Below are 12,670 nucleotides of genomic sequence, written 5' to 3'. Positions count from 1 at the left end.
TTTTTTGGTTTTGTTTTTTTTTCTCTGTATGCAGGAACACTGCTAGTGTACTGTTTGCTGTTGTAGTATCATCTGGTCTCAAGTCCTTAGAGTGTGCCTGCCTCTTATTTTGTTTTGTGAAACATGAAAATGAATTAAAGTGGGGAAAAAGGAATTGTTTTAAATGGTCTTTTAACAGACAAAATAAAAGAAGTCTTTTAACTTCTCTGGACATTTCAGATGGAAGGTGTTGTCTGCAAGGGCAATTCAGTTTGAAAAGACATATTTTTCTAGTTATACGTTTTTCAATACTTAGTGTGTTTCATTTGGTTTGCTTTTTTCCTTCCTGGTTTTATCTGTGGTAACCAGTTCCAACTCCATGCTGAAAGGAAATCTGTTGATCTTAAGGTAAGTTATTTTGGAATTGTGATCATGCTACCAGGATAAAGTAACTTAGAGTGAAAAATAGTCCTTGCATAGATGTTCTTATATCTCCACAGCTTTACTGATAAAATTATACTAGTACATTGATTGCTTTACCTATGGAGGCAAGTTTTAGAAAATAAAAAACCGAGAACTTAAGTGAGAACCAGAAATCAGAAAGCATCTGTTAAATTGGTGCCCGTTTGAAGCAGCTCTGTCCTTTGCAGAAACTTAGCTGTCCCATTGGGTTTCCAGGGTTGTAGTCTACAGATTTCTTCGGTGATGTTAGGGTATCCTGTTTCCATCTGCAGGGGATTGCCTAAACCCAGTAAGCATTACTGAACTGGAAGCACTGTTAACAGTTCCATTCCTCTTGAGTAAGAAAACAGAGCAAGGGCCAAGAAATCGGTGCAGGTATGAGGAAAATGCCACTGCTTTCATACACCTCAGCTGAGTACAGACCCTTGCAGCAGCTGTGAAACATATTCAAGAAGGAGAATCTTGTGGAGGAGGCGTGATAGAGCTTAAAGATGTGCAGTTGTAACATGCCCTATTCATATAGTGTGCTTTTTGAGGGGTCTGATATTGTGAGTCATGGGAACAACAATGGGTTTTGTGGACAGTGGAGAAGGAAGTACTGTAATTTCTGGTTTCTGTGGTTGGCTCTGAGTAGCTTTTTCATTTTAATTATCAAGAGTAACTTCACCATGAAGCTGTCCTAACTACTCATTATTCTGCAGTGTGAGCTGAGTATCTTAGATGCTTTGAAGAAAAAGATGTGCAAATCTATGTGTGTAGAAGAGGCAGCTATGAATCGGTCCAAGCTTGGAAACATACAAAGGCAAAGAAGGTAAAGCAGATAGAGCAGGAAGTTTGTATTTTAGTTTTTAGTTGAATTTAAAAAGTAAGCTGGGCACTTTAAAGGAGCTTTTTTCCTTCCCTTGAGAAAAGTGGCAAAAGAATGTCTGCTTTCTGTAGAAACAGACCCTCTATGCTAACAAATTGAACTATAGAATCTCTCAGTGTTGCTGTGCCGACTGCATATGATCCAGGCAATGAAACAGTAAAGATCCTTCTCCTTTGGAAAGCTATAGTTGCTCCACTGAAGGAGTTAAACTTGCTGGCTGTATTGTTTTCGTCTCAGGTATCAAAAGATCTGCTTTTGGAAATCCAGGGCCTGGGCTCAAAGATGGAGGTATTCGAAAGAGGGGAAAAATTGACACAGCTGTTGTAATATTTTTAAGTTATAATGCCTCAAATTATTCTGTGTAATCATGAGGGACTTGATGATATATGTAGATATAATTAACTGTCAAAAGATACAAATGTTGTATATGGAAGCTTCTATCGTAGAAACCACAGTCTCTAGCAATTAGTGTCAGATGCATCAATTTGTCTTGCCACTCTTACTTTTTCTTTTCTGCTATTAATCAGTAATAAAACCATTAATCTATCCCTGTGCAGTAATTTCAGCAAAATCTTTTCTCCTGTTGGAATTGCATGCTGAAATTCAAATCATTAGTTAGAATGTACCCGAACCAGGAAGTGTCTGGGATGTCTTGCTGCTGGCAGTAGCCATTAACTTGATCACATAAAAGCAGAAGGTTTGTAATCTAGTGCTGACCTGTGCACCTGATGTATCTTAACACACATAATCACTCAAGAGTAATTTTATCTCATTTGCTACAGTAGTAATCGGCCTTTCCACTCCAACACAGATGGTTGGTGTAGAGGCCATATTGGAGCTGGATGGTGGGGTGAGAGCAGGTCACGGTACTGGGTAGGTCTTACACTAAACAGATAAATGAGAGGTGCGATAGCACACAGTGAGGTCAGACTTTCTAAGTGATGGCAGAGTCATAATTTGTCAACAACAGATGAGGTAAGGAAGTCAAAGATCTTGAACTGAAGCACTGGAAGAACTGAACCATAGCTTCTTTTTTCTTAGCTCTGTGCTCTTTTTCTTCCACTACAAAAGTTTTCTCTCCACGCCCTTGTATTTCAAAGTCATTCACCATCTCCCCACCATTATAGGCTCTGGAGAATGCTCAGTTTTAACACAAGAAGCCTGACCTGTAGAACCACACGTGGTTTCCTCCTACTGCAGGGTTTTAGTCTCCATTTTTTCTTAGTATTTTCACTCTACTGATCTCTTAGAAGCACTGGTATGAAACTAATCAATAGTACCTGACATATTTGCCCTTTATGTCAGAACACAGACTACCCAATGAAACTCATTATTGGAAAGAAGTTACACCCCCTGATGTCACATGCCAGGAACTTCCTAGTTGCTTTCATGTGTTCAATCAGTTAAAATAGCTAAATGCTATTTCTGCCTTCAAGTGCAGTCAGCTCAGGACAAGCCAGCTGTAATTTGCAAGTCCTATGAACACATGTGGGTACCACTCTGTTAATGCTGAGGAGTCCTGTCTGAGGTAGACACTTTGGATGGCTTAAGTCTTTTAGATCACCTGTGTCACTTAAAGGCTGGAGGTCACTTATCATCTTGCTGCACAGCAGAGAGGTCAGTGCTCTGACCCTAACCTTGTAGAAATGAATGAAGAGGCCAGGCTTTTCCCATCTTCTTTAGAAAGGAGAGGAAGTTACCAATTATCAACCAGGTATCAGGGAATGTGAGCTTGAACTGGTGGAAGGAAATGCAGACAACTGTGTATTGGAGTGCATGACTTTATGGCTTGACTTATTGTTGCATTTGCAGTGTTTCAGGGACAGAGCAACAAGGGCTGAAGGAGGGCAATGAGCCTAGAATAGTGCAGCATGCGGTCACAGATGTGCAAGCAGCGCATCACAGACTATCTCAGCGCATCCTCTTAAGCATCATGATAGTTAAAACAGGGCTCAGTGTATTCACCAGGAAGAAGCATTGCTAAGAATAGCTGTCTTATGCAGGTGATGTTCTTTCACCCTGTGTCTGCTTAAACTTATATTCAGAATCAGGAGATTTGAGAAAGCAGCTGGATGATTCCTGTTGGTCAAAATTATGGCACTGATGATTCCTCCTGTCACACCAGCTCAAATAGCAAGTTTTCTTGAAGGCTAAGGTCAGTGCACTGTGCTCCAGACTTCTGCTGAAACCGAAGCCGATTGCCATGACCTAGGCGACAGATGGTAACCAAAAAGATACATGAATCCTAAGGGAAAAGCTAAGAGGAGGCATCTCTCTGCTTGGTGGTTTGTGTGCACAGGTGCCTCTGAAGGAGGAGGTGGAGAGAGAGGGAAAGATTGTCTGCACCCAACTGGAAGAGTCTTCCCATCCAGAGCTTTATGTGCCTGATTTATGTTTTGCTAACACACAGGGAAAATCCTATAGCATCTGCTAGTAACACCCTTGTGTCTGGGAAGTCTGGTAATCAGTGTGTTCTGAAACACTTTTGGAGGCTGTAGGGAATTCTTGGGCTAAAATACACAGTACGGAGCTTTCTGAAGTGAACAGTAACTTTGAAGACAAGTGGGTGAAGTGGATTTCACATGCTGTTGGGTTAAAAGCCTGCTCTAATGAGTTTCTGCATTTGTTGGAACCACAGAGCTTGCCCCAGACTTGTTACAACAAAGACAACACCTTCACCTTATTTCCTGGTTCTTGCTCTTGATAGAAGGAATCAAGTGACATACCTCCCCAGGGAAATTATTTTTACATTCCTTCCTTGAATACAGGTTTTTCAGAGAGGAAGAAAGCAGGTTAAATGACCTAAGTGGAGAAAATTTGATTAGTGCAGTGGGACATTATGAAAAGTGATACTTAACTACTCGTGAGGAAATGCCTCTTGTCTTCTCCTTAGTTACTCCACTTTGCCAGGTTTGTTCAGACACTGAATTCTGAAGGGTGGTGGCACAGTTCTCAACTTGTTCTCATTAAGACCTCTAATCTGGATACTTTACTGTCAGTGGATGCTACTTTTGGCATGTGGGTTTTTTAGATTGTGGGCTGGAAGTTGTTCAAAATCTACCTTATTTTTGTCCCAAGAGTCGTACTGGTTCATTTAAAAGTGCGAATCACAAGCTTGCACACCAGCTTCACTATGCACATACGTTGCACTGTACATTCGTGTATGTGTATTATTGGTTGGTGGAGTGTGTGTTTCTTTCAGTAGGGAAACATGTCTCATTCTAAAAAAATATATGTAGATTTATGGACATTTTTATATCTTCAGAGGCTTTTTCAGTGCATTACCTGAATCCTCCCATGAGGCAAACTAAGTTACTGTTATCTTCAGTTTTGCAGATGGAGAAAAATGCAAAGGGTTTGCAATGCCTGCAGGTACACAGAAAACCTGTGGAGTTGTCCTGGATTAGCTCCTGCTTAGTGAGCCGCTGTGAGGCATCATCTGGAGACTGGCTGTGCATCCCACACCAGCCGCTGGCTCATCTCCCCCCCGCAGAAGATGCTGAGCTCTCTGGTTCCTGGTTTGTCTTTGCTTTCATGGATAGCTCAGTGCTTGGGTTTGATTTGGGTTTTTTTTCAGATGGTGAAAACAACAAAGTAGGGCAGAGTTTGGGTCTTTTATGTTTGAAATTTTGGGTAGGGAGGATGGTGATAAAAAGCAGTATTATACTTGGTGTTTGGAAGCAAGGGCAAGTGTACTTCCTTCTTCGCAACAGTGACCAGATAAACTTGCCCATTATGCTGGGGTTTAGCTGTCATTTTATGCCCTAAGTAGAAGCACATTAGAGCCTCTGTCTGCCTGGATGACTGTAGACTTTCTCCATCTGTCAGTGCGTGGCTGCTTGTGGAAGTGGGAATGGCCAGATGTGGGCCCAAGCCAAAGCTGCCATCTCCGTGTTTCTCTGCCAGCAAGAGCTATGCGCAGCTGGCTGACAGCTGGGACAGGTGTCAGGGGGACTGCATGGTTGCAGCCTGTCAAGAAGAGACACACCAAGAGTAATATGTTTTCAATCTCTGCCCTAGCAGATGGCTTGTTAGTACAAGGAAAGCAAAATGGCCATGCATTGACCTGTGTACAGTTGGCTGATGTGCATGCTGCAGTGCCAGCAACCCTGGCAGCCCCTCTAAGAACTAGGCAGTTTGTGTCCCATCCAAATGAAGGTGCATTGTGCTGGCTTGGCTTGAAGCTTCATTTTGAGTATAGCCTGCTTCCCTGGACTTTCAGGTTTTCAAAGGCTGTTACCCTCTGAACTGAGCCTGGATATGTGTCCCAGTCTCACACACACATGTGCAGAGAATGTTTTTGGCAGATTCAGGCCTGATCACCTTCACATTTAATGTCTTGAACCAGACAGTTCTCTAGTTCTCAGTTGCTCTGTCAGCAACCGAGCCTGATTATTGTGTTGATTTGGATAGACCATCTTTCATCAATGTGTTTGTTCATCACCTGGCACAGTGAAGTCCTTGACATAAGGCAGGTTGCTAAGAACAGGAAGTCATTCATAGTGGCACATGCTGCTGTTTCAACCTCTGTTACTGGTCTTCCTTTCAGTTGAGCATTCCTAGGGCAATTGCAAAAAAAGTATTCCCATTTATAGTGATATCCCCCATGCTACTGTGTATCTTATTCTAATGATGAGCTCAGAGACAGGGTTTCAGAGAGACCTGCCAGTATGATGTCCTGATCCCCACATGGGGCTTTTAGCAGTGGTGCTGCAGTACATCAGACAGGAGCACAATGCCAGCACCACCCAGCAGAGCTTTCTGACGATGCAGTCTGTTCACATATGTTAAGGGTAGCAGGTGATATTGAGCCATGTAAGAGTGGGAAGTCTCAAATCTAATAGATGATTGCTTATCCAAAACCCCAGCTCAGTATGTTCTCCAGGTCTTAATCAGCAAACTGCTTGCCTCAACACACGGCTGAAGACACCTCAGTGCAGCAACTGAACCCTAAAGCACATGAGAAACATGGTGGTTCTTGTTCCTGTGGTTATTGCTTTTCAGCCTTACCATGCTCATGTGGTCTGTGATTCTAGCTGACCTGTTTGTTAGACCTTTTTAGTCCTTTGGAAGTCTTTTCAGCATTTTCTTAAGACTTTCTAGGGTAACACCCGTCAGTGCTACCGTTTCTTCCTCTACCACACACATTTATCTCAGTTATGTTGTGTTGCTCCTCCAGCTCCGCTTCTTCCTTCCAGTCAGCAATGTCCTCGTTACACCATAGCAGATGTGCTTTAATGAAGCTCTATCTCAGTACTAAACAAGATGTAACTACATTTCTTGACACATGCAAGCAAGACTGCAAGCAGAAAGTTACTTTTGGGAACTCTGAGAGTGTGTTCAGCTGTGGAGAGTTTCATGACACTATTGGGAAAGCAGCTCAGCATCACCCTAATGTACTCAGATTCATTGATAAGGAAGTTGTCTTTTGCAGCACTTAAACAGTTCTGTTATTATTGGAGAGTGACATTTGATTGCCTAGAGCTTGGCAAGCCAATTCAAAAGAATTGCTAGCCAATTCCAGCCTGAGCCCAAGCCTGGTAACATGAGTGAGGGATGCTACCTGATTCTGGTGAACTTTACATTAGGTACAGCACCAACATCACCTGATAAAGCTCACATCAAGCCATCTCAGTCCAGAGCTCTCTGTGGGACAGGTTAAGGCGAGGGGATGTAAGCCTTCCTTCCCCTTACACACAGAGACCATCTGCAGCCATGTGGGCAGTCTGCCTTGTCCCTCAGCTATGACCCAGTGGAAGGCAATTGGCACAGCACTCACAGAAACTTGGTTTTGCCACTGGATTGTAAGGGTCAGAAAAGGGGGCAAAGCGGGTGAGTGGTGATTGGATGAAGGTTTCTCTTGTGGGCTTAGGGGCTGTAAGGTGAGATGCCAGTGCTGTTTTGCAACACAGGTTTGCACTGTGCGTGTGGGAGCACCTCCATCCTTTTAGCCCTGGAGAGATCTCAGTCCCTGTTTGTTCCCCAGAGACAGCCTCAAACTCCAGCTCTGTGTCGGGAAGAGCGAATGTCACCTTAAATGCAAAATGATGATCAGACCTGAGTGAGGAATACTATTCCATTTCCAAGGAAGCTCTTGGGACTTCAAAATATGCTTATTATGCACTGGTCCTTCTCAGACCATCTGAGAAGGCAACAAGAAACCCCAGAGGTAAAAGTTCACCACCCAGGAGCAGTCTGTGTGCCTCTCTCTCCAGGCCTGGAGTATGAGCCTGTATTGGGTTTGCATGGCAAGGTTTCAGTAGCGGGGGGCTGCAGGGGTGGCTTCTGTGAGAAGCTGCCAGAATCTTCCCCCATGTCCAATAGAGCCAATGCCAGACGGCTCCAAGACAGACCCACCGCTGGCCAAGGCCGAGCCCACCAGCGACAGTGGTAGAGCCTCTGGGATAGCATATTTAAGAAGGGAAAAAAAAAAAAAAAACCAAAAACAGGACACAAACTGCAGCTGGGAGGTAAGAGTGAGAACAAGTGAGAGGCACAGCCCTGCAGACCCCAAGGTCAGTGCAGGAGGAGGGCAGGAGGTGCTCCAGGCACGGAGCAGAGATTCCCCTGCAGCCCCTGGTGCAGCCCCTGCTGAGGCAGCTGTGCCCCTGCACCCATGGAGGCCCACGGGGGAGCAGAGATCCACCTGCACCCGGGGAGGGCCCCACGCCGGAGCAGGGGGACGTGCCCCAAGGAGGCTGTGACCCCGTGGGAAGCCCACGCTGGAGCAGGCTCCTGGCAGGGCCTGTGGGCCCGTGGGGAGAGGAGCCCACGCTGGAGCGGGTTTGCTGGCAGGAGTTGTGGCCCCGTGGGGGACCCACGCTGGAGCAGGCTGCTCCTGAAGGATGGCACCCCGTGGGAGGGACCCCAGGCTGGAGCAGGGGAAGAGTGTAAGGAGTCCTCCCCTGAGGAGGAAGGAGCGGCAGAGACAACATGTGATGGACTGACCCCAACCCCCATTCCCCGTCCCCATGTGCTGCTCGTGGGGAGGAGGTAGAGAAATTGGGAGTGAAGTTGAGCGTGGGAAGAAGGGAGGGGTGGGGGGAAGGTGTTTTAAGATTTGGTTTTATTTCTCATTACCCTAATCAGTCTTGATTAGTAATAAATTAATTTCCCCAAATCGAGTCTGTTTTGCCCATGATAGTAATTGCTGAGTGATCTCCCTGTCCTCATCTCAACCCACAAGCTTTTTGTTATATGTTCTCTCCCTTGTCCAGCTGAGGAGGGGAGTGATAGAGTGACTTTGGTGGGCACCTGGCATCCAGCCAGGGTCAACCCACCACAGAACCTGACCTCCACTCTGGGAGAGTGCCCAGATTCATGCTTACAAAGGCGGTGGGCTCTCAGTCTCCTCTGACAGAGCTCCTTCCCTTTGGATAAATGGTGAAGTAATTGTTGGAACATGGACCTGACCCAGGGTTTTCCATAGGCCAGGTGAGAGCCTGACCCACAAGGTAACAGGGCCAGTTTTGATCCAAACCAGTGAATATTCATAGAATCATAGAATCGTTTAGGTTGGAAAAGACCTTTAAGATCATCCAGTCCAACCATTAACCTAACATTACCAAGTCCACCACTAAACCAATTGAGGGTAGAGTAGCAACCCCATGCCTCCTGGCTTGGTGGCTGGATCACTTATAATGAAAGTAAAAAAGGACCTCTAAGGTCATCAGTCCAACCATCAACCCAACACCACCATGCCCACTAAACCATGTCCCAAAGTGCCACGTCTACCCGTTTTTTGATAGCTTCCAGGGATGGTGACTCTACCACCTCTCTGGGCAGCCTGTTCCAATGCTTGACTACTCTTTCCGTGAAGAAATTTTTCCTAATATCCAATCTAAATCTCCCCTGGCATAGCTTGAGCCCATTTCCTCTTGTTCTATCGCTAGCTACTTGGGAGAAGAGACCAACACCCACCTCACTACAACCTCCTTTCAGGTAGTTGTAGAGAGCGATAAGGTCTCCCCTCAGCCTCCTCTTCTCCAGGCTAAACAACCCCAGTTCCCTGAGCTGCTCCTCATAAGACCTGTGCTCCAGACCCTTCACCAGCTTCCTTGCCCTTCTCTGAACACGCTCCAGCACCTCAATGTCCTTCTTGTATTGAGGGGCCCAAAACTGGACACAGTATTCCAGGTGCAGCCTCACCAGCGCCGAGTACAGGGGAGCAATCACCTCCCTGCTCCTGCTGGCCACACTATTCCTGATCCAAGCCAGGATGCTGTTGGCCTTCTTGGCCACCTGGGCACACTGCTGGCTCATGTTCAGCCGGCTGTCGACCAGCACCCCCAGGTCCTTTTTGGCCAGGCAGCTTTCCAGCCACTCTTCCCCAAGCCTGTAGCATTGCATGGGGTTGTTGTGACCCAAGTGCAGGACCCGACACTTGACCTTGTTAAACCTCATACAGTTGGCCTCAGCCCATCGGTCCAGCCTGTCCAGGTCCCTCTGCAGGGCCATCCTACCCTCCAGCAGATCGACACACCCACCCAGTTTGGTGCCATCTGCAAACTTACTGAGGGCACACTCAATCCTCTCATCCAGATCATTGATAAAGATATTGAACAAGACTGGTCCCAAAACAGAGCCCTGGGGAACACCACTCCTGACTGGCTGCCAGCTGGACTTAACTCCATTCACCACTACTCTCTGGGCTTGGCCATCCAGCCAGTTTTTTACCCAGAGAAGAGTACGCCTGTCCAAGCCATGGGCTGCCAGTTTCCCAAGGAGAATGCTGTGGGAGACGGTGTCAAAGGCTTTACTGAAGTCCAGGTAGATGACATCGACAGCCTTTCCCTTCATCCAACAGGTGGGTCACCAGGTCATAGAAGGAGATCAGGTTGGTCAAGCAGGACCTGCCTTTCATGAACCCATGCTGGCTGGGCCTGATCCCCTGGTTGATCTGCACTTGCCTGTTGAGCACATTCAATATGAACCTCTCCATAATCTTTCCCAGCACTGAGGTCAGTCTGACAGGCCTGTAGTTCACCAGGTCCTCCTTCCAGACCTTCTTGTAGATGGGCGTCACATTGGCAAGCCTCCAGTCATCAGGGATCACCCCTGTTAACCAGGACTGCTGATAGGTGATGGAAAGTGGCTTGGCGAGCTCCTCTGCCAGCTCCCTCAATGCTCTCGGGTGGATCCCATCTGGCCCCATAGACTTGTGAGCGTCCAGGTGGCATAGCAGGTCATTAACTGCTTCCTCCTAGACTATGAGGGCTCCATTCTGGTCCCCATCCCTGTCTTCCAGATCAGGGGGCTGAGTACCCTGGGGATGAACAGTCTGGCTATTAAAGACTGAGGCAAAGAAGGCATTGTCTGCCTTAACAGTATGAGTTCCAAAAGAGGGAGGTTGAGAAAGATGCATCAGGAAAATGCCTATCCATGCTAGCGAGCATTTTTATGCATGGTCAGGACAAGCATAATGCCAAACTGAAGTGAGATGAGGAGGCTGCATCTCCCTACACCCAAACAGAATTAATACAGGGCTTTCCCTCGCTTAAAGGACACAAATCTCCATCAGACAACAATGCACTGCCTTCTAATTCTATGACGTGTGTTCAGTATGCATTGTGCATTCCATGTAGTATGTCATTATAGAACTCTTTCTTGCTTCTGATACTTACAGCAATGAAAGCCAATGCCTGGCCTCCTTTCCCCTCCTGGACTCTATCTGTTTTTCTTTCCTGTTAAGCTATTTCCTACAATACTGGTTTCAAGTGGCAGAAGGAAATATACCTATGGGATTTCCTAACACATACAGTATAGTGTAAATTATACAGCCTTCTATCTGGCAGCCAAATTGATTTCAGAAACATCCCCATAAATAATATTTACAGTGAGTTACAAAATGCACCTTGCAGTCCCCCATAAATATGACACCTTTTCAAAACTGAGACCATTTGCATGAGGAACAAAGCAAAACACTGAATCACTGCTGTGGTTCTTACCAGTCTGACACATAATGCATTATTTAGCAGCAAATGTTTGCTTTCCTGCATCTCATAAAGTTGGTATTTCACATAATGGGTGGGAATTGTGTCTAATTCTTTTGTGCTCAGTGTCTGGATTTGGAAGTGAAAAGAATTCAGAACTCATCTGAGGGACGAATCATCCTCTGGTGACTTAAGGATTCCAGTTGCAGGTAAATCAGTTGGAAGATTTCACTCTCATTAGTAGTCAGATGATGATTGACAATTATGCCATGGTGCTCTGCTTTATTCTGATGTGGCGGGGGAAAGGTGGGGCTGTCTAATCTTGCAGTAGAGCACTCCTTGCAATGGGAGTGTTTGTTCCAAGTGCAGAGCACCTCTTTGACATCATTCTGTCCCCAGGTTTGTGGCAGAACATTATCAAGCAGTAGCTGTTGTTTTCCTCACTGAACAGAAACATGCACTGAGTCTCAGAAAAGGGAAGCGCCTTGCTGAGGTCATCTAGTTATGTATTGGCAAAGTACAGGTGAGAACCCAAACCTCCATATGCCAATGGCCCACCAACTGCCTTCTCTTCTCTTCAGTGTGTGCTGAGGAAGCCCAGTGTCCCATCAGATTGTACCCATTCTCTGGCCCTAGTAGATCTCGGTGGTAAGGTACCTCAAAAAGAAAGAACACCCCCCCAATATCCTCATTACTGCACATCCCCCCATCTTGCATTGTAGAAACACGTGCATGTTTTTACAGTTGATAGGTTCTGTAATGTCTGTGGCAGGATGAGCTTTTAATCGTGTTTTCTAGACTAATTGTAAAGCAGAACACATACAGTGCTCTACAAATGTATACATACACATCGCTGCAGTAGTGATACAGTCACTTAACACACATAGCTCTGCTGTTTATCACACACCTTTGAGCTTCTCTCCCCACTGTTCTCTCATCACAAACTGACCTGGAGCATGTATGAATAGCAGGGTAAACCACCTCAAACAGCTTATATTTACTCTTTTTTTTTTTTTTTTAAATTTCCCTTTTTCCCCAAATATTTCTTAAAATCCCTTTCTGAGGATAAATCATCTACACTTAAAACCAGCTTAGATAAAAAGGTAGAAAGAGGAATTTCACTGTATGAGATCTTAGAGCATTTCTGTAGGGGACACAACTGTAGAAGAGCAAGAGTGCAAAAGCCTCCCAGGATGGCATTTTTTTTCATATCTCAAGAAACTGTTCTAAAGTGGTTTTGGCTCTGAGTAATGATGCTTTTGGACACCTCATACCTGACTTGAGATACCGGTTTCCAAAGAAGCTTAGCAATACCCTTGCTTGCCCAAGAGTGGTCCCAGACCATTCCTCAAGACACAGTCAAATCTTTCAAAGCCTAGGTGTCAAGGCAGGAGGCACTTCAGCTGCTCACAGCATTTATCCCTACTAC

This window comes from Pelecanus crispus, chromosome Z (assembly GCF_030463565.1).
Source record: "Pelecanus crispus isolate bPelCri1 chromosome Z, bPelCri1.pri, whole genome shotgun sequence".
In the NCBI taxonomy this organism is placed as follows: Eukaryota; Metazoa; Chordata; class Aves; order Pelecaniformes; family Pelecanidae; genus Pelecanus; species Pelecanus crispus.
The sequence above is the reverse complement of the archived record's forward strand: the minus strand, read 5'-3'. Positions refer to the sequence as shown.